Raw genomic sequence first — 21,890 nt, 5'->3', positions numbered from 1 at the left:
ATGCGTAACGCACACGGGTCGTTGTGAGGTCAGGAAGTAAACTTCCCTCCTTTTAATCAAGTAGTCAGCTAGCTAATTGCAGAAACCCTTTTATCGAAGAAGATGACTAAAAGAAAAAAAAAGACGAGTATCGTACTTTTCAGCAGGAATGGACAGAGGAATTCGCCTTTGTGGAGAGAGCAGCTTCTGCAGTGTGTCTAATATGCAATGATAAAATTGCATCGATGAAACGGTGAAAATGCAAGGCGTTGGAAATACAGTCTTATCCCTTCAACAAGCAGTGTTTGCATTTGAAAACAAGCTAGAACTCTTCATCGCCGACATTGAAACAGGTCGTTTACTACACTTTGAAAAACTGGGAGAGTTTAAAGATGCATGCACAGCAAGTGACCCTGCTCAACATCTTGATCTTCAGCAGCTAGCGGGCTTCACATCTAATCTCCTGCAGTCATTCAAAGCGCGCTTTGGAGAATTTCGTGAGCGCACTCGTCTTTTTAAGTTCATCACCCATCCACACGAGTGTGCAGTGGACAGGCCGACCTGAGTTACAGCCCCGGTGTCTCCGTCAGAGATCCTGAGCTACAAGCTGCTGACCTGAAGCCCTCAGACATGTCGGTGAATAAGTTCAAGTCACTGGATGAAGATTTGGGAAGACTTGCACGACAGCAAGCAGAGTTGGCGAGCAAACACAAGTGGGGAGAAATTAAAAAACTTCAACCCGCGGACCAGCTGATTGTCAAAACTTGGAACGCGCTTCCCGTCACATAGCACACACTGCAGCGTGTGAGTATTGCTGTACTGACAATGTTTGCCTCTACACATGCATGTGAGCAGTCTTTCTCACATCTAAAGAACATTAAGATCAACCTACGATCACGTTTAACGGATGGAAGTCTCAACGCCTGCATGAAGCTTAACCTCACCACGTATCACCCAGACTACAAAGACATCAGCAAAACCCTGCAGCACCAGAAGTCGCATTAATGCCAAGAAGTACTTTATTCATCATTGGTTAGCAACAGCACAACAACGTTATTAAAAAGAATTCAGAGACTTATTGTACTTTAAAAGTGTTGGTCTTACATAAAATGCACACATTTACTTGTATTTAGTTTTAAACATATTGTATGGCTCTCACGGAATTACATTTTAAAATATGTGGCGTTCATGGCTCTCTCAGCCAAAAAGGTTCCCGACCGCTGGTTTAGAGATTTTAAAAAAGTGTCATTTCGCTGTGCGAAAATTTAAAAACTCAAACTTTAATTACTATTAAGACTTATAATTATTTGGAAAACATGATAACTATCTGTTCTAACTTATTAATGTTTAGCTTATGCTAACAATCTAACCTTCTAACAGTCTAATTAGGCTTTTAACTTACCAGTCACTTTTTGTACACTTACATTTTCTGTTAATTTTAACTTGTAATCAAATATCAATATTAATGCCCAGTTGAACAAAACTTTAAAAGTATTACCTCTTTGTTTTAAAGCTTTTTAATCTGCTAACAGGTAATAGAGCTAATGTGCATATGCAGATTAGCCACAGTCCTTTACTAAGTGGGTGGTACCATAATTTGCATAAATTAGATTTGCAGAGTGTGTGAAGTGGTTGGCCAAACCCCGCCCCCAATAAATACCGGTTCCAGACTAAAGGGGGCGACATAGACCAAACCGATCACACACACAGTTTGTCCAGATCATGCGTTATATGCCAAAGATAAAAATTTGTGAGGCGTCTATTTACAGCCTCCTCAACACTTTTCAATGCATCACCCCTGTGAGGACGTGGATTTTTGTCCCCTTAATGTTTTTGGTCCCCATGAGGTTGCTGTGTAAACATGATGATGTCCCCATGAAGTGATAATTACAAACACACTCTTTGTCTCACTCTCTCACAAACACACACACTCTCTCACACGTACACTCTCTCACACACACACACACACACACACTCTCTCTCTCTCACACACACACACCCTTTCTCTCACACGCACACTCTCTCACACACACACAATCACACACACTCTCTCACACACACACACACAGACACACTCTCTGTCTCACAGACACACTGTCTCTCACACAGACAGACACACTCTCACAAGACACTCTCTCTCACACACATAGACACTCTCTCACACAGACACTCTCTGTCTCTCACACACAGACACACTCTCTCTCTCTCTCTCGCACGGACACTCTCTCTCACAGACACATTCTCTCTCTCTCTCTCACTTGCACAGACACACTGTCTCTCTCACAGACACACTCTCTCTCACACAGACACACTCTCTCTCTCACACAGACACACTCTCTGTCTCTCACACTCAGACTCTCTCTCTCTCTCTCTCTTTCTCTCTCTCTCGTGTGCGCATGGACTGAGTGAGTGGGCGGAGTGGGAGCGGTAGTGAGTGAGTGTGTACGGCGCGTGGCCGAGGCCGCTACTCCAAAGTTCGCTTCTTCATTTTTCTATCTGTCTTTTCTTCAGAAATACGATTTCCTTTTAGGTCTTTGGTTTCTGAGGGGGTCTTAATTTACTATTGTTTGGTGTGTGTGTGTGTGTGTGTGTGTTTGTGTGTGTGTGTGTGTGTGTGTGTGTGTGTGTGTGTGTGTGTGTGTGTGCGCAGGTGTGTGTGTGTGTGTGCGCGCGCGCGCGTGTGTGTGTTTGTGTGTGTGTGTGCGCGCGTGTGTGTGTTTGTGTGTGTGTGTGTGTGCACGTGTGTGTTTGTGTGTGTGTGTTTGTGTGATTTTTTTCCCGCTGGCCTGGGCAGCTGTTTCCGTGGTTGGGAGCATGGCTGCCTCAGGTATGGGGAAGTATGATTCCCTCACGCGGCAGCATGCTATTAAAGTAGCCACTACCGCCAGCGTTGAGGAGGTTAGTCTGGCCGTGGGGGAGAGTGTTGGACACGACAACATTCTGTCTGCGGCCCGGATGAATAGTGCCGTTGTGCTGTTTCTGAAAACGGTGGAGTTAGTAAACGACATGGTGGACAGTGGAGTTGTGATTGATGATGTGTTCCACTTAGTGCTTCCTTTATCAACCCTGTGTAAAAAAGTCATCCTGTCGAATGTTCCTCCTTTTATTAAGGACGAGGTTCTGTCCCAAACTCTATCCCGCTATGGTAAACTGGTCTCTCAGATCAAGAAGATCGCGACTACAAGTAAATCCCCTCGTGTAAAACATATCGTGTCTTTCAGACGGTGTGTGTACATGGTTCTGAAGGACAATAATGATCTGGATCTGACACTCAATGTAAAGGTGGAGGATTTTAATTATGTTATTTACACTACTATTACTACAATGAAGTGTTGTGGGTGTGGTTTATCTGGTCATCTGGTGAGGAACTGTCCAGAAAAACGGGTAAATCCTGAAAATGATAATAATGCTAATGCGGCCGCTGGTAACGAGGTTACTGCTGGAGAGGACGTTGGGGTGGATGGGGCCCACACACCGGGAGAGGGAGCAGCAGCACCTTCTCAGGTGGAGACACCTGAAGCTGGCCCCTCTCACCAGGGTGTCAGTGCTAAACCAGGTGAAGAAGAGAAGGCTGAGGGTGAGCCGGATTTATGTGATAAGGATACACAGGACAGTACGGTGTCACTAGATAGTGTGGATCCGTCCCTTGCTGATGAAGTTGGGGATGATAGCTCTCATATGGATACAGAAGAGAACGTGTTCAAGGTGCCCCAGAGAAAGAGATGGAGAAATCGTCCTCATGCACAGGCTAAGAGGAAATATGTTGCAGAGGAGCTGAATTCTGTGGAGGTAGAGAGTGAGAGTGAAGCCTCCGACTGTAGTATTACATGTAGTGTAAATCTAAGTGGCTTTTCGAGCCATGAATATAGCGTGGACGACATCAAGGTTTTTCTGAGAAAGACTAAGCATGCTAGGAATGTAAGGATAGACGAGTTTTTTCCGGATGTGGAACAGTTCTTTAAAAAAACACGTGGGTTTATGGGAGAAGGGGGTTTCACTGATCAGGAGGGATACCGTCTAAAAAAAATCCTTACAAAAGTCAATGTACTGTTAGACTATAATGATAGTGATAGTCAATCCTAGACATCATGTACGTAAATCTATTATTTTTCCTCTTATTTATGAGTGAAGTTCAAATCACTTCGTTGAATTTAAATGGAGCAAGGGAAAGAAATAAAATATTTTTGTTATTTGAAACAGTGAAGCAAAAGAAAATTGATGTAATCTTTGCTCAGGAAACCCACACAGACGCCAGTAATGCTGCTGACTGGGCCAGGGAGTTTAAAGGGTCATCCGTTTTAAGTCATAAGACATCTACCAGTGGGGGAGTAGCTATTTTATTTTCCCATAATTTTATCCCCTGTTCTTATCAAGTTGATGAAATCATAAAGGGTCGACTGTTAAAGGTTAGAGCTCAATATGAGAATAGGTGGGTCGTTTTTGTTTGTGTTTATGCCCCGACCACGGCCATTGAAAGAATGTTATTTTTACGAAGCTTAGATGATGTCCTGAAGAATTGTGACTGATGATTTTTGTATTCTATGGGGGGATTTTAATTGTACAGAGCTGGGTATAGACAGGAATCATGTAGAGCCCCATATGCCATCACGTAGAAGGCTAGTCGAGTTAATGAATTCCTGAGACCTTGTGGACATTTGGAGAAATTTTCACCACATGCAAAAGCAGTATACCTGGGTGCACTCCTACAATAATATGCTCTCTATGGCCAGATTGGATAAATTTGATGGTTTTAAACAGCAGTTAAGTGCTTTTAGAAGTTGTGTAATTATACCAGTAGGATTTACGGACTATATTTATGGTTCTGTCTACTGTGTATTTAAGTAAACTCAAGCATAAGAGTGCATATTGGCATTTTAACACAAGTCTATTGCAAGACGATCATTTTAGGGATGTGTTTAAATACTTTTGGAGTGATTTTAGAACCACAAAGGGTTCTTTTAAATTAGTGCAGCAGTGATGGGATTTTGCCAAAACGCAAATTAAAGCTGTGTCAACAGTATACCTCCAATGTCATGAGAGACACAACTCCCCGTGTGAAATCCTTGGAGGACGAAATAATGGCGCTTCAAGAGTTAAAAATGAAAAACACAGGATGGCAGGTATGCATAGAAAATTTAAGAACAAAAAAGAATTTATTGACCAAATTGCTAGACGATACCGCACAAGGAGCTCTGGTCAGGTCACAGTTTCAGACTGTGGAGTGTATGGATGCACCGTCAAAATTCTTTTTTAATGTGGAAAAAAAGAATGGTCAGAATAAGATGATACATGGCCTGTTTTCTGATGATGGGACACTTTTAGTGGACCATAGAGAAATTCGAAAGAGAGCAGTCGGTTTCTACAAAGAACTGTACAAGTGTGAAATCTCCGATGAACAGGCCCATGATAACGTCTTCTTGAAGGATCTCCCTCAGGTGTCAAAGGAAACACATGCAGACCTCGGAGGGGCGTTGACCCTAGAGGAACTGCTACGAGCCCTCCAGGGTATGGAGAGTGGCAAGGCACCAGGGATCGATGGTCTACCGGCTGACTTTTATAAGTCTTTTTGGCCTGACATGGGTGCAGACCTACTGGAGGTACTGGGTGACAGTTTAGTCACGGGGCGGCTGCCACTCAGTTGTCGCAGAGCAGTATTGACTCTGTTGCCCAAAAAAGGAGATCTACACGACATAAAATCATGGAGACCTGTTTCAGTTCTCTGTGTAGAATACCGACTGCTCTCCAAGGTATTGGCAAACCGACTTAGTATAGTCATGGAAGAGGTGATCCATCCGGACCAGACCTACTGTGTGCCGGGTAGATTTATTCATGATAACATTTCGTTCATTAGGGAGGTCGTAGAGGTCGGAAGGATTTTTAATTTGGAATGTGGTTTGGTTTTAATTGACCAGGAAAAGGCTTTCGACAGGGTTGAGCATACCTACTTATGGAACGTTTTGTCTGCTTTTGGTTTTAATTCGGATTTTATCGATAAAATAAGAGTTCTGTACCGTGACAGTGAAAGCATACTGAAGATTAATGGTGACTTGTGTGCTCCTTTCAAAGTTCATAGGGGAATAAGACAAGGATGCCCGCTATCAGGCATGTTGTATTCCCTGGCAATTGAACCTCTTTTAGCAAACTGAGAACAGAACTGCAAGGTATAACAATTCCAAAGTGTGAGGGTGTTTTTAAACTATCAGAATATGCAGACGATGTGGCGATACTTGTTGGCAGCCAGAGGGATGTTTATACGATGCTGAAGATCACTGACGGTTTTAGAATTGTTTCTTCCGCCAAGGTAAACTGGGATAAAAGCGTGGCGTTTTTAATCGGGAGATGGTTAGGCGGTGTCCCAAGCCTTCCAGACCGCTTATTATGGTGTAGAGATGGTTTTAAGTATTTGCGGGTGTTTTTAGGAGACAAAGGGTTTATGGGGACAAACTTCGAAGGGACTGTCGAGAAGGTAAAGGGTCGGTTGGAGAAGTGGAATTTTTTGGTTAAAAAAAGTGTCCTTTGGGGGCGTGTGCTTATAATTAACAACCTGGTAGCATCATCCCTCTGGCATAGGCTTGCGTGCATCAATCCCCCAATACATGTTTTATCTAAAATCCAGTCAATTTTGGTTCATTTTTTTGGGACAGTCTACACTGGGTTCCACAGAGTGTTCTGTTTCTCCCAAAGGATGAAGGGGGACATGGACTAGTGCACCTGCAGAGCAGGACTGCAGCCTTTCGGTTACGTTTTGTGCAAAGGCTGCTACAAGGACCTGTAAATGCAAACTGGAAGGCTGTAGCATGTGCCATTTTACGGACACTTGAAGGGCTGGATTTACATAAACCTCTTTTCTGGATGGACCCGAAAAAGATGGACATCAGGAAACTTCCTGTTTTTTACCGTAATGTTTTTAAAGTGTGGGGACTTTTAACAGTGCAGAGAGTACAATGCACAAGTTCTCTCTACTGGCTGCTGCAGGAGCCAATCATAAATGGTTCCATTTTAGATGTATCTCAGAGAAAGCTGTTTCCTGCGCTTACGGAGGGGTTCTGCAGGGCTGGAGTCATCACTCTGGGAGACCTACTGACTTTAGCAGGACCGGAGTTTAGGAACACGGTGGCAGTTGCTGGACACATAAAGATGAGGTCAGTCCGTGTAGTCACGCAGTTCCTTGTGGAATGGAGGTCCCTGTTGACTGAAGAGGTCTTGAAAATGCTGGAGGAATATTCCGGAGGGCTAAGTAGTCCCAATGACCAAGATCCTTTTCCGGATTTTAGTGTCTCGGCAAATGTACGTGAGTGCTCAGGTGTATTTTTTAAATCTGAAAAACTAAGTTTTGTGGGTCCCAAGGTACCATCAGGGAAAGAACTGTATAAAATGTGTGTACTATCCCTAAATAAAAAGTTTCTGGACAAAAGAGTCGGCACACCTTGGCGTTCTGTTCTACAAATAAAGGAACATGTAAAGCCACAATGGAGAGCCTTGTACAAGTCACCATTAACAAAAAAGTGTGGGGATTTACAGTGGAGGATTTTGCACGGTGCAGTGGCTGTTAATTCTTTTATTTGTGTTTTAAACCCTGATGTGAGTTATGAATGTCCTTTCTGTGCCGTGAGAGAATCTGTGTTTCACATGTTTATGCACTGTGTAAGATTGAAGCCTCTTTTTACTGTTTTACAGAGACTGCTTGGCCATTTTAATGAGAGTTTTACAATCGAAACTTTTATTTTTGGTTTTAAATACTCTAAAAAAAAAAAAAAAAAGGTTTAAGTGTCAGTTGATAAATTTTATCATAGGGCAGGCAAAGATGGCCATATATGTCAGCAGGACAAACAAAATTGAATCAAATTCAGGGGACAGTATTTTATTGGTTTTTGTGATTCTGTTAAAATCTAGGATATTAATCGATTTTAAGTTTTACCAAGAGATGAAAGACCTTGTACCATTTGAGAATATATGGTGTCGGGAAGGGGCATTATGTGTGGTTGCAGAAGAAAAAGTGAGATTTCATCAACTTTTAGAAGACTGTGTACATACTGTTTGACACTTGTTTGCTTTTTTATATTCTTTACTCCCTGTGGGTTTTAAAGGCAACTGGAAGGAGAATTATTTTAATTATCTATCTATCTATCAATCTATCTATCTATATTATATATATATATACAGTGAGGGAAAAAAGTATTTGATCCCCTGCTGATTTTGTAGGTTTGCCCACTGACAAAGAAATTATCCGTCTATAACTTTAATGGTAGATTTATTTGAACAGTGAGAGACAGAATAACAACAAAAAAATCCAGAAAAACGCATGTCAAAAATGTTATAAATTGATTTGCATTTTAATGAGGGAAATAAGTATTTGACCCCTCTGCAAAACATGACTTAGTACTTGGTTTAAAAACCCTTGTTGGCAATCACAGAGGTCAGACGTTTCTTGTAGTTGGCCACCAGGTTTGCACACATCTCAGGAGGGATTTTGGCCCACTCCTCTTTGCAGATCTTCTCCAAATCATTAAGGTTTCGAGGCTGACGTTTGGCAACTCGAACCTTCAGCTCTCTCCACAGATTTTCTATGGGATTAAGGTCTGGAGACTGGCTAGGCCACTCCAGGACCTTAATGTGCTTCTTCTTGAGCCACTCCTTTGTTGCCTTGGCCGTGTGTTTTGGGTCATTGTCATGCTGGAATACCCATCCACGACCCATTTTCAATGCCCTGGCTGAGGGAAGGAGGTTTTCACCCAAGATTTGACGGTACATGGCCCCGTCCATCGTCCCTTTGATGCGGTGAAGTTGTCCTGTCCCCTTAGCAGAGAAACACCCCCAAAGCATAATGTTTCCACCTCCATGTTTGACGGTGGGGATGGTGTTCCAGGGGTCATAGGCAGCATTCCTCCTCCTCCAAACACGGCGAGTTGAGTTGATGCCAAAGAGCTCCATTTTGGTCTCATCTGACCACAACACTTTCACCCAGTTGTCCTCTGAATCATTCAGATGTTCATTGGCAAACTTCAGACGGATATGTATATGTGCTTTCTTGAGCAGCGGACCTTGCGCGCGCTGCAGGATTTCAGTCCTTCACGGCGTAGTGTGTTACCAATTGTTTTCTTGGTGACTATGGTCCCAGCTGCCTTGAGATCATTGACAAGAACCTCCCGTGTAGTTCTGGGCTGATTCCTGACTGTTCTCATGATCAATGCAACTCCACGAGGTGAGATCTTGCATGGAGCCCCAGGCCGAGGGAGATTGACAGTTCTTTTGTGCTTCTTCCATTTGCGAATAATCGCACCAACTGTTGTCCCCTTCTCATCAAGCTGCTTGGCAATGGTCTTGTAGCCCATTCCAGACTTGTGTAGGTCTACAGTCTTGTCCCTGACATCCTTGGAGAGCTCTTTGGTCTTGGCCATGGTGGAGAGTTTGGAATCTGATTGATTGATTGCTTCTGTGGACAGGTGTCTTTTATACAGGTAACAAACTGATATTAGGAGCACTCCCTTTAAGAGTGTGCTCCTAATCTCAGCTTGTTACCTGTATAAAAGACACCTGGGAGCCAGAAATCTTTCTGATAGAGAGGGGGTCAAATACTTTTTTCCCTCATTAAAATGCAAATTAATTTATAAAATTTTTGACGTGTTTTTCTGGATTTTTTTGTTGTTATTCTGTCTCTCACTGTTCAAATAAATCTACCATTAAAATTATAGACTGATCATTTCTTTGTCAGTGGGCAAACGTACAAAATCAGGAGGGGATCAAATACTTTTTTCCCTCACTGTATATAATATAGATAGATAGATTGATAGATAGATATATATAAATATATCAATTTATATATATATATATATATATATATATATATATATATATATATATATATATATATATATATATATATATATATGTATATGTAAATTTATTTGACTTTTTTTCTTTTAGGGTCATTTGCAATGACTCTGAGGGACCGAAATAGGTCGATGTAGCTTTTAAAAGCTTGTAAATAAAAGGCCTTTGAAATTCAATTCTCTCTCTCTCTCTCTCTCTCTCTCTCTCTCTCTCTCTCTCTCTCTCTCTCTCTCTCTCTCTCTCTCTCTCTCTCTCTCTCTCTCAGGATTGTGGGTAGCGGGCGAGAGTACAGGTGGCTAGAGCACGTCTGAGTGTTTGTAGTGCTTTTTCAAATACTTTCTTTTCTGTTTTCTTATTCAGCTTTTTTTTTTCTAAAGTAAGAGTTTAAGTGAAGTTAACAGTGTGCGAGCCGACTATTGTTGGCAGAACTCGCTCCAAAATGGAGATTTCTCTCGTCTGACACTGAGACATGGGTGTAAATGTACGCCGGATGATTCTATACCAATTGAAGAAGTTCTCACCGCTTTCAGTAATCAGGTTGGTGGTTTAAACATCATATCAGCTTCTCGGATGAACAAAGCAGTGGTGGTTTTTCTTGCCGAAGTTGAAATGGTTGTTGCACCAATTGAACAGGGGCTAATGATAAACAATGAGTATGTTCGTGTGTTTGCACTCTCCGGTGTCTATAAGAAAATCGTGCTGTCTAACGTGCCTCCTTTTATTAAAGATGAAACTTTAAAAAGTGTGCTCGAGCACTACAGAAAGTTAACAGCACCGATCAAAATGATTCCGTTGGGTTTAAAAAACCCGGACATTAAACACATCATGTCTTTCCGCCGTTTCACCTACCTGATCCTAAACACACAACACGAGCCGCTCTCTCTCTCTCTGTTAAACTAACGCTGGAGAATAAAGATTACACCATCTTCATCAGCTCCGAACAGATGAGATGTTTCGTGTGTGGCGAACACGGCCATGTCAGACAGACATGTCCGAGCAGTCACGATAGCACACAGGTAGAGACACCGGCAGACCCAGCGCGTGCCGGGCAGCCGAGCGTGTCTACAGCTCGCGCAGTGCCGGTGACGAGTCCTACTGAGCAACTCGAGGCAGAAACTCCCACTAACCAACCCGAGACAGATGTCACACCTAACACTGACAACACTGCTGAAACCCCAACGGGCCACAGCGCTGATCCAGCTCCACAACGTAACCCTAGCGTTTAACTGAAAAAAACTGTAAAAAAGCAAGAACCTCCTCCCCCACAACCTTGGTCCCTATCTCAGACAAATCCCACCGGGAGTGAAGTGCACTTACAGCCTCGGTCCCTGTGTCAGACCGACCTCACGGGGAATGAGGAGCTCTCACAGCCTGTTCATCCAGAGGCTGATCCTAACGTTTCACTAGAGCTAGAGGAGGAAATGCAGGAAACTTGTTCTGAGATAGCTTTAGAAAGCTCACAGCTTGATGGCTCAGAAAACGAACTTGAAGATCCAGGGAGTAGCTCTGATGAGGACGTTGATTCCTCAGGGATGATAGCTAGACTACACAAAACTTTCAGTAGTTCTCAGCTGATTACCACATTACAGATAAATGCTTTTTTAGATCTGACAAAAGGGGTTAAGAAACTCAAAATTGAAACCTTCTTTCCCGATCTCTCACGTTTTTATTTGTCATGTCACGTAGTAATGCAAAATGCCACTCTTGAAGAACTTGACCAACAAAAACACTACCGTCTGAAAAAAATGATGCTAAAAGTGAAAAAGACGATACAACACAAGTTCAAAAAGAAGGGGCAATAAAATAAAAAATAAATAAAAAAACATGGCCTCTCTAAACATTGGCTCACTCAACATTAATGGATGCCGTAGTGGTGAGAAGCGTTTCAGTCTTTTTAATTTTCTGTTCCTAAAGAAGGCTAACATAGTATTTCTACAAGAAACACATACAGACAACAGTAATCAAATTCAGTGGTTAAGTGAGTGGAAAGGTCAGGCTTTTCACAGTCATGGCTCAAACATGAGCGCTGGGGTTGCTATATTGTTCTCTGCAGATATTCGAGAACAAGCAATAAACGCAGTAGAAATTATACCTGGAAGGATGCAGAGAGTAGATATTGATCTACACGAACTCTCGCTTTCCTTGATTAACGTCTATGCTCCCAACATTGGCACGGAACGCGGCAGTTTTTTAAATCTTTTGGATAAAGCCATCTCAGATATCCCTCAAGAAAGGATCATCGTTTTAGCTGGAGATTTCAACTGCACTTTGAATCAGAGTGTAGATCGGAATCATGGCAAACCTCATCCTCGCTCAGCAGAAGCACTTAGAACCGTGGTACAAAACCATAATTTAGTAGATGTGTGGAGAGAAACTCTACCCATGGACAGGCAGTATACTTGGCTAAAATCAACTCCCGGAAAGATTCTTGCAGCAAGACTCGATAGACTTTAAACTCAAAAATTCAACAGAGGCAGATTTTATAACTGTTATATTCATCCCACTCATCTTTCTGATCATCATTACATTTCTGTCGCTGTCACTACCACACTGAGCACTTCCCGTCAACATCACTGGCATTTTAACAACAGGTTATTACAGGATCATCACTTTATTCACGCCTTTACACTTTTCTGGAAGTCTTGGAGAGAGAGAACGGTTCAGTATACATCAGTAAACCAGTGGTGGGACATTGGCAAAGTTCAGGTTCAGATCTTCTGCCAACAATACACGGAAAATAGCACCAGAGAAATCAAGGAAAGGATCAACTTTCTTGAAAAGGATATACTGAAACTCAGCAGCTCAATAAGCGAAGAAGAAGAAACAAGAACAAAAGTAACGCTGGAGAAGAACAAAATTCTTCTGAAAAACTTGTATGACGAGAGAAATCAAGGTGTCATGGTGCGGGCCAAGTTTACACAATATAATAAAATGGACTCATCTACATCTTTCTTCTTCGCGCTGGAGAAAAAAAACAGAGAAAAGAAGTCCATCAGCCACTTGAAACTACCCAATGGGCAAGAAACCACCGACAAAGATGACATTACTTTACAAGCGTTATCTTTTTACGAGAAACTGTACAACAGCCAGCCATGTGATCCCGAAGCAATTGAAGAACTCCTGAGTGGACTACCACAGCTGAGTGAGTGTGAGAGGAATGAACTCGAGGAATCACTCTCGCTTGAAGAGCTCAGTACAGATGCTCACCAGCTGTCAAACGGAAAGTCACCGGGGCTGGATGGATTGACCTCTGAATTTTATAAAACATTCTGGCCTTTGATTGGCCCAGACCTGCACTTTGTCATACTCAGATGTATGGAATGAAAAGTTTTACCCCTCAGCTGTAGGAGAGCTGTAATTACTCTGCTACCCAAAAAAGGAGACCTTGGTAGCTTAAAGAACTGGCGTCCTGTGTCTCTCCTTGGGACAGACTATAAAATCTTTTGGAAGGCACTAACAAACCGCCTTAAAAGATTTTTGGCCACAATAGTACATGAAGACCAGTCATACTGCATCCCAGGACGCTCAATCTTTAACAACCTTTTTCTGGTGCGAGACCTGTTACACCTCACAGAGCTATATAAGGCAGAGATGGGTCTAGTGTCACTAGAACAAGAGAAGGCTTTTGACAGAGTGGATCATGGCTATCTCTTTAAAACCCTAACAGCTTTTGGCATTGGTGGACGCTTCATCTCATGGATTAGGCTGCTGTACACTGATGTGTACAGCATGCTGAAAATAAATGGAACACTAACAAGAACGTTTTCCGTGCACAGAGGTGTTCGACAAGGCTGTAGTCTGTCCGGTCTGCAGTACACTCTCTCCATCGAGCCCCTGCTAAGACGCCTGCGAGAAAACCTGCAAGGGTTTTCAGTGTTAAGCCCTGATCTATCTGATGTGACCATAATCAAACTCACAGCATACGCTGATGATGTGACGGTGGTAATCAGATCTGAGGATGACATCGGTCATATGGTTTCTAGCCTCGATGTCTTTCAGAGAGCATCATCTGCACGTGTAAACTGGAACAAAACTGATGCCTTGCTCCTAGGCCAATGGCAGGAGGAGAATATACCTCACCTCCCACAGGACTGTTCATGGAGCAAGGAGGGAGTGAGAATACTTGGGATCTTCTTTGGCACAGATCGATATATGCAGAAGAACTGGGATGGATTGACCAGTAAGGTTACTGAAAAGCTAAATAGATGGAGATGGATTCAATCACAGCTATCTTACAGGGGCAGAGTCCTAGTGATAAACAACTTGGCTGCCTCGATGCTATGGCACCGTCTGACAGTATTAGATCCACCTCAAGAACTCCTACACCAATGTCAGAAGTGCTTTGTGGACTTTGTCTGGAGCGGTCACCATTGGATACCATCCGGCGCACTGAGTTTACCGGTGTGTGAGGGCGGGCAGAGTCTGATCCATCTTCAGTCCAAGGTGAAGGCCCTGAGACTACAAACTGCTCAGAAGCTGTTGTACTGTCCAAGTACTGTGCCATGGGTTAGTTTTGGGCTTGCAGTACTGAGGTTTGCGGGAAGAATGGGACTCGACAGACAGATGTTCTTAATGTCTAATAGTGTCACAAAGGCCGTGCCTGTCAGTCACTATTATGGAACAGTTTTTAAAACCTGGTCTCAGCTTAGAACGCAACGGAAAGATCATTATGGTCTGAACGAACCACTCTTTTACAACACCTGGTTCCCTGAACAAACTGAGTCTAGAAGCGAGATTACTGCTTTCATCTCAGCAGGAGTAGCCAAGGTGGGAGATCTTATTGACCAGGATAAGCGAGAGTGGATACAAGTACACCAACTTTCCAAAGAGATTGGAGGCAGGTCAGAGAGGATTGTGGGGAATGTGGTAAGGACTTTGAAGGCTTTGTTCCCCACACCCCTACTGACGTTCATAAACAACTATATGACTGGAGATCCTGATCAAATGTCTTTTCCAGAGTTGTACATAACTCCCAGCGAAGCTCCAGACGACGATGGCACAGGCCAACTTCTCTCGTACACAAGACTTAGAAACGTCCGCTTTTCAATGATAGCAAAAGACCAATTGTACAACTTCTGCATGAAAAACGAACTTTCAAGAGAGCTCAAAGGACGGACAGACAGAAAGTGGAGAATACACCTATCCACTCCTCCGTCTCAGTCCCCTATGTGGAGGCTGCTCTATAAGAGTCCCCTACCAAAGCGATCTGGAGACCTACAGTGACGAGTTCTTCACTCTGTGATGCCGACCAATATCTTCCTGTTTAAGTGTAACCTCACGGACTCTCCCCTCTGCAGGTTCTGTGGACTACCAGACACTGTGTTCCACTGCTTCTGCGACTGCCACAGACTGGACCCTCTTTTGAATACACTGGACAGAATAATTAACGATCTCGGGTCACCCTTTTCTAAAGCAATGTTTATTTTAGGTTGTAAATATTCCCGTTCACGCAGAGAACGATGTACATCGATCAACTTTCTAGTTGGACAGGCAAAAGTAGCCATCTGGAAATCCTATAGACTAAAAGCGTAAGGAACTTCGAAATCAACACCGTGAACTTATTCAAAGCTCTAATAGAGTCATGGATTGAACTTGAACATGAATTCCATATAATGAATGACAATGTGGAAATGTTCGAAAAGACATGGTGCGCAAACATGGGTTTGTTTTCTATATGATGGTGAAATTGTTTTTCACTGGTGATTGTCTTTACTAATGTAACCATTCTTCACCTCCATGTTTAAATGCATAGATTCTCTTTCCTTTTTTCCTTTTGAATAAGTGATACTTTCTGTTTTCCCTAAACAATTGGTAAATAAAGTGAGTTTAAAAGTCAAAAGTCTCGCTCAGGATTGTGGGTAGTGGGAGGAGTCGAGAGTTTGCGGGACACTTTTGAGAGTTTGTTACTTTTAATCAATTTCTTCGTTCTTTTTTAAGATTCGTGGAAAAAAAGATTAATCTTAGACATAAAACTTTTTTGAGCGCCGACTTCGGTCGGAAAACTTTGACAAATGGGGTGAAGGGGAGATTTCTCACGCTTGACTCTGAGACATGGATTTAAATGTACACCTGATGACTCCGTATCTGTGGAAGATGTGCTGGTTGCAGTCAGTGAACAGGTCGGTGGTCAAATATCCAGTCAGCTTGTAGGATGAATAAAGCTGTTGTTGTTTTTCTCGCTGAGGTTCAGATGGTAGATGACCTGGTTAAATGCGGACTCGCGATTAATGACACGACCTGATTCCACTCGGTCTGAAAAATCCGGATATCAAGCACGTTGTGTCGTTTCGGCGATTTACGAACATGATTCTGAATCAACAACAGGATCCGCTCAATCTGGCTGTAAAGCTGACTAATGAAGGCAAAGATTACACAATCTTTATTAGTTCGGATCATATGCTGTGTTTTTTTGAGCGGAGAACTAGGACATGTCAGACCGTCTAATCTTCAAACAACTGAGCGACATGCCAGACAAAATAACCATAATAATAATAATAATAATAATAATAATAATAATAATAAACTTCATTTTATAAAGCGCCTTTAAAGCAGCTTCTCAAAGCGCTGTACATAAAATCACAGTCCACAGAAAAATAAAACAAATAAAGGTTAATAAGAATAAAAATAACAACATTAATACTAATAAAAATAATTATTAAACAATCGAAAAAGACATCAGCAGTCGAATGCAAGTTTAAAAAAGTGTGTCTTGAGAAGAGCTTTAAAAATGCCAAAAGTCTGGGCTTCCCTGAGTTCAGGAGGAAGAGAGTTCCAAAGTGAAGGAGCATAGACAGAACCATCTCGTTCCAGATGTTAAAACAGCACCTAAAGGGAATCCTGATGCAGGAGATGTAGAAAATCATGATTACAACGAGGAGCGGGTAAGTCAGGCAAGTAGTGGAGAAACATTGACTCAGACAGTAAATGAACATGATAAACCATCAGAAAAAGAACAGACAGAAATAGAAAGTAATAAAGGAGATGGTGAAAGTGAAGCAGCTGTAGATATTTGTACTCAGATGTCCACCATGAGTTCAGAGTATGCTCACTCTGAAAATGACTCAGATGTTGATCTAGAGAGCATAGAGAGTTTTTCTGATATGGATGATGCTGAAGGAACAGAGTCTCTCAGTGCTAGACTGTACACATTAAAGCAAATTAATGACTTTCTAGATGAGACTAAAGGAGCTCGGAAACCACAAATTGAGACTTTTTTCCCTGATTTAAAGCGCTTTTTGGTGTCGTGTAAAATGGCGATGAATAAAGCAACTGATGAAGAGCTTAGCATTCAGAAGCTTTATCGCCTCAGGAAAATAATAACAAAGGTAAAAGTCATGATTAACCGTAAGGCGAAGAAGGTTTGAATATGTTGTAATGAAGAGAGGAGATAATGAGACCTGTGTTGCGATGTCATTCGTCATTTATTCAATAGTCAGCATCATGGCATCCTTAAACTTATGATCTTTGAACATTAATGGATGTCGTGGTGCTGAAAAATTATTCGCTTTGTTCGATTTTTTTAGTTGGAAAAAAGCAAGTGTAGTTTTTCTGCAAGAAACACACACACATATATGGACAATCAGGTGCAATGGCTCAGTGAGCCATGATTCAAACGTGAGTGCCGGAGTAGAAGTTCTTAATTCATCGGATTTACAAATTCAAGACAGTAGAGCTGAAGAAATTATTTATATTTTATATTTATATTATATAATTTACGCTTTGAGTTATCGCAATCTCTTATTAATATTTATGCTCCGAATGATGGGGCAGAAAGAGCTTCTTTTTTTTAAAAAGTAAAAGACGTTATTTCAAAAGTTTCACAGAATAGAATAATAATTTTAGCTGGTGATTTTAATTGTACATTCGATTACACTATGGATCGGAATCATGTTGAACCTCATCCAAATTCGTCTGAGACTCTCAAAACCGTTGTTCAGTTTCATAGTCTTGTAGATGTATGGAGAGAAGCTTTCCCTGGCAGTAAACAATATACATGGGTGAAAATGAATTCTAATACAGTTTCCAGTGCACGACTCGATAGATTTTATGTTCAGATGAACGACAGAGGAAGATTTTCCAATAGTGATATTTCGCCAACACCATTTTTGGATCACCACTATATTGCAGTAACTATGACTAACAGTCATAGTAACACATATTATAAGATTTGGCTTTTAATAATAGATTATTGCAAGATAAAGTTTTCGTACAATTAGTTGCTCAGTTTTGGGGAGAGTGGAGAGAGAGAAAATCACAGTATAATACTTTAAGCCAGTGGTGGGATATTGGAAATGTACAGATCCGGCTCTTGTGCCAACAATACACAAGGAGTCACCTGACTGAACTAGGAAAAGGTTAAGTTTTTGGAACAGCAGATTCTGAAGCTAAGCAGCTCCATTAGTCATGGTGAAGAGATGGAAACTGCAAAAATGCTTGACGAGTACAACATGATTTTGAAAAATTTGTATGAAGAGATAAGTCGTAGTACATCCATACTGGGAAGATATCTTCAGTTAAACAGCATGGATTCTTCAACAACTTTCTTTTTTTCATTGGAAAAGAACATCAGAGAAAAAAGAATGTAAATCATCTTAAATTGTTAAATGGGAAAGAAATAACAGAAAAGAATTATATACTGCACAACCCTGTGACCTTGGAGCAATTAATCTGCTTTCAGATGGACTGCCACATCTTGGACATGAAGATAAAGCAGAGCTGGAGAAACCTTTGTCCTTTCAGGAGTTAACGGAAGCTGTCCAGCAGCAATCTTTGGGAAAATCACCAGGATTGGATGGCTTGACTTCTGAAATTTATAAAGCCTTCTGGTCCCTCATTGGTCAGGATTTGTATGAGGTGTTTCTCGAAAGCTTTGAGTCAAATATCCTACCCATCAGTTGAAGAAGAGCTGTAGTGACTCTTTTACCCAAGAAAGGAGATCTTGGTTTATTGAAGAACTGGCGACCGGTCTCTCTTTTAGGAACTGATTATAAAATATTGTCTAAAACTCTGACAAATCATCTTAAAAAATCTATAGCGTCCATCATCCATGAAGATCAGTCCTACTGTGTACCCTAGCGATCTATATTTCACAATCTTTTTTTGTGCGGGACATGGTGTACTTAACGGAACTGCATACATTAGATCTTGGCCTTGTGTGTTTGGACCAAGAAAAAGCCTTTGATAAATTTGACCATGAATACCTGTTCAAAATACTTGAAAGATTTGGCTTTGGGAATCAGTTTATTTCATGGATAAGGCTTCTTTATAAAGATGTCTATAGTATGCTGAAAATAAATGGAATTTTGACCAGACCTTCTTCTGTAGGTAGAGGTGTGACACAAGGGTGTAGTTTGTCTGGTCTCTTGTACACGATTTCCATTGAGTCAATGTTGAGGATTCTGAGAGAGAAGCTGCAAGGATTTACAGTTCCAACATCTCACCTTTCAAACACACCAGTGGTGAAACTCACAGCGTATACAGATGACATCCCAGTGATCATTAGATCTGAAGATGATGTTAAACGTCTTACCTCATGCCTCAACATCTTTTAGAGTGCTTCTTCCGCACGGATCAATTGGGGGAAAAACTGACACTTTATTGTTAGGCCATTGGTCACACCAAAATCCACCTCAGCTTCCACATCAGCACCCTTGGAATAAAGAGGGGGTTAAGATACTGGGGCTGTTCTTTGGGACTGAACAGCACATGAACAAGAATTGGGAAGGACTTGTAGAAAAAGTGACAGGCAAGCTCCAGAGATGGAAGTGGATTCAAGCCCAGCTTTCCTACAGAGGCAGGGTGCTGGTGGTGAATAATCTAGCCAGCTCAATGCTGTGGCATCGTCTAACCGTGTTGGACCCTCAGAAAGAGCTTTTGTCACAACTTCAAAAAGCCTTTGTAGACTTCTTTTGGGGTGGTCATCATTGGCTTCCCCCCTGGGGTACTGTGTCTCCCTACAATTGATAGCGGTCAGGGATTAATTCATTTAGCCTCTAAGGTGAAATCCATGAGGTTGCAGACTGCCCAAAAACTGCTTTACTCGTCGGACTCTCTACCATGGATTAGCTTTGGCCTTGCCATTCTACGTGGAAAAAACAAGGTGGATTTTGATAAACAAATGTTTCTGATTTCGGGAAATGTGGTAAAAGACATGTTTAAGATAAGGTTTTATGGATCGGTTCTTGAAGCTTGGGGTTACTTTAAGTCGGAGCGGAAAGAACATTTTGGTTTTGATGAACCACTTCTGCACAGTCCTTGGTTTTCTAAAAAAAATGCATTATATCCAACGCCGAAATTTCTAAAGTTAAGATAACTAAAGTTGGAAACCTGTTTGACTTGTCGAATAGAGAATGTTTTTCAGTACAGAATCTAACTAGAAGAATTACTGGTAGATCAAAGAGAATAGTCGGGAACATATTAAAGGATTTGAAAACATCTTTTCCTGCATGTTTGTGGGATAATATATAACCAAGTTTATGTCCGATGGTAACACAAAGGTCTTTTTTTTTCCAGAAGTGTACATAACTCCACAGATAGCTCAAATTAACAATGGAGACAATGTAAACATGTTGTTATCCTTTAAAGGCTTGCAAAGTCTTCTGTTTTCCATGGTGAACAAACAAAATGCATATATTTCCTGTGTAAAGTCCTACTTTGTCAGACATCTAAGGGGGAGGAGGCATACAAAATGGAGGACTCATTTCTTGAAGTCGGGAGATAATGAACCTTCATGGCGGTTATTGTATAAGAACCCTCTACCAAAAAAAGTCTGGTGACTTACAGTGGCAGATTTTACATTGTGCATTACCAACAAAAGTGTTTTTGTTTAAATGTAAATATGCACCGTCTCCACTGTGTACTTTGTGTGATGAACTTGATACTGTGTTTCATGTCTTTTGTGAATGTTGTAAATTATCTCCGCTCTTTAATCTATTGTATACAATGTTTCGTAGTTTGGGGATCATTTTCTTGAAAACAGGGTTTATTTATGGGGGTAGATATTCTCGCCACAGGCAGGAAATCTGTACCTATTCGAATTTTTTGGTCGGTCAAGCAAAATTAGCCATTTGGAAGGCTGACAAAATGGGATCAGAAGGGAAAGAAGTAAACATGGTTAAATTATTTAAGGCCTTGGTTGAGTCTAGGATTAGATTAAAGTATGAATTTTACCAAATGAATGGTGATCTTCCGATGTTTGAGAAGAAATGGTGTGTAAACAAAGGGGTGACTTATAAGAGGCGAGAATCTCTTTTTCAATTGGTAATGGTTGTTAAAACAATGTGTTCTGTATGTTAAGGTTTTTTAATTGTAGAATAAATTATATTTTAAAAGTCAAAGTCTCTCTCTCTCTCCCCACAGATGTGTCGTTATCTCTAGCATCCCTGCTGGTGCCTCTGCAAATTACACCTGCAACATGAGGGGTCGTTATGTGAACATCATAGTTCCCAATGTTATCCAGGCTCTCACGCTCTGTGAAGTGGAAGTCTATGGGGTTCCAGGTTACACTTTTATATCCAGTTCACAATTTCATATACATTTGAAGTCAAATTAAGTTTTACAACAGCTGCTAAATATCAACATTGCTAATTTTTTTAGTGCCTGTTACTAAGAGGGCATTTCTGAGATTGAAGTTTAACATCAGTGAGTATCTTATGAACCCTACTGTGAGGGACAAAATTATTCAAAAGGTTTGTGTTCATGACATGTATGGTAGATTCATAAGTAAATAAATAAATAATACTAATTTTTCATCATAGACGATATCTGCCAATGCCCAGCCTTCAGTGCGTCAGATCTGTTGGACTACAGAACCAGAGGTGGAAAATGAAACTTAAAAAACGGTAGGAAATATCAGTACTACTACTGCAATAATAATAATAATAATAATAATAATAATAATAATAATAATAATACAACTACTTCTACTGCTAATAATAATAGTAATATAGCGATAAGAGGCAATCTGTCCAAACACTCCCTGCATATAGCACTCCCAGTGGCCAGTTCTTGTCAAGATTCATAGAACAATAAAGAGACCATATGTGAACATACTTATGCATATCACATTTTGTGATGATGGC

At 41.3% G+C, this 21,890-nt stretch overlaps 1 long non-coding RNA gene across 1 annotated transcript in view; it reads left to right on the top strand.

The window, feature by feature from the left end:
- The window catches only part of LOC128630169 (uncharacterized), a 63,656-nt gene extending 41,996 nt beyond the window's left edge, over positions 1–21,660 (top strand). The window contains exon 19 of the long non-coding RNA XR_008394479.1: positions 21,169–21,660. This is a non-coding gene — a long non-coding RNA (uncharacterized LOC128630169). The remainder of the gene's footprint in view (positions 1–21,168) is intronic.
- The last annotated feature ends 230 nt before the right edge of the window (positions 21,661–21,890 follow it).

This window comes from Ictalurus punctatus, unplaced genomic scaffold, assembly GCF_001660625.3.
Source record: "Ictalurus punctatus breed USDA103 unplaced genomic scaffold, Coco_2.0 Super-Scaffold_100046, whole genome shotgun sequence".
NCBI classification, from domain to species: domain Eukaryota; kingdom Metazoa; phylum Chordata; class Actinopteri; order Siluriformes; family Ictaluridae; genus Ictalurus; species Ictalurus punctatus.
This window is presented reverse-complemented; position numbering and strand designations above follow the sequence as displayed.